Here is a 1,630-nt window from a genome sequence, read left to right as displayed (position 1 = left end):
TTGCATAACATTAATTTATCTATCAATCCTGGTATTTCCATAATTCCTTGACTATTCCTTCTTGGTGTCAATATTGATGAGTATATTATGGGGCTATTTTTTCTTACTGATAGTCTATGGAAATGATCTAATTTGTAATACAGTCCTACACTCAGAACATGCCTTTGTTTACAGGCTCCACTGCATCACTAGAAAAAAAAGAACAATTTCCATTAAAGGGGTATTCCCATCTCGTCCATTTATGGTATTTCCACAGGTTATGCCACAATATATTGTAGATGCAGTTCCGACCAATGGGACCCACATCTAAAATCTGTCCAGATCTGGGTCCCATCACACCCTGCTGTCAGTGGAGAGGTGATACAAAGAAATAGGAATTCTGACCACCTTTCCATTGACCGTGGCACATATTAGAGCCTCGTACTCTACATAGAGGCAGATCCCAGATTGGTGGTATCTGCATCTACTATATATTTATGGCATATCCTGTGCAAATGCCATAAATGTATGATGAGAATACCCCTTTACCCCTCTGCTTCAGAAACGAAAGCCTCATTGCCGTCCTTCTCTCATACGGATAGACATTGTAAAACATGGTTATTAGAAGCCATTATGCAAATAAGTAATAAACTAAGACTACAGAAAGTGTGTTGCATGCAATGATTGTATTCCAGCACCACCCATGGGAAATGTAGATCTAGGTCATACTCCAGCATCATAAAGAATTCCTACTAACGATGCTTAGCTGTGCTTTTTTTCTGGTCCTGCTGCATGTCTCTGGTGAATATTGTGATTTCATAGTCTCCCATCCACCCAATTTCTCATACTACAGTGTGCTGTAGAGCGTAAGTCAACACAGAATAAAGAAGGCAGCATTAATACTTCCTGTCATGTTAAAGAAGCACTCCTCCCACCAAAATGTATATCCTATTAATATGTTGTAACCATCATATTATATAGCACTGTGTACTGACAATTGCTCATTTTGCCTTTCTTCCCAGTTAATTCTTCTCTTTTCCATTAGGTCTATGACATCACATGATTAAAAACTGACTAGCTGAATCCTTCTAAGCTCTATGTAGAAACAGGAGTTCAATTTTCCCTGTATGAGCAATAAGTCACTGCAAAAGTCCCTGGCAGGGGAGAGGAGGGAGCAGCTGTGTCTGGAGTTGGAGAGGGGGATGATAAATGCAGGGACAAGAGACTTCCTGTTTCTACAAAGAGCAGAGAAAAGAGTAGAATTAGCTGGGTAGAAAGGCAAAATGAGCAATTGTAAGTACACAGTGCTATATAATATGATGGCTGCAATATATTAACAGGATAAAAACTTTGATGGGAGTGCTTCTTTAATTGATCAATTATACATTGGCCTTCATTGGAAAGAAAATCTTTCAGATGGCAGCACAACACATATACTGTTTTCTTTTGACGCTGTATTTTTCGTTTTGAGCCTTAGAGGAACACTGTGCATGAGATAGAAGTTCTCGAAAGTGTATATTCTGTTTTGCACGTATCAAGACTATCTCTTTGAAGGGGTATTCTGGTTTCAACAAATAGATGTTTATTCTTTGCATAATAAAAATGTATTCAATTTTCCAATATACAGATCTAGCAAAGGTTATTTTGATTC

The sequence above is a fragment of the Phyllobates terribilis genome, unplaced genomic scaffold (assembly GCF_046119375.1).
Source record: "Phyllobates terribilis strain yellow unplaced genomic scaffold, ASM4611937v1 Scaffold_11__3_contigs__length_659146591, whole genome shotgun sequence".
NCBI lineage: Eukaryota > Metazoa > Chordata > Amphibia > Anura > Dendrobatidae > Phyllobates > Phyllobates terribilis.
Note: the sequence above shows the minus strand (reverse complement) of the source record.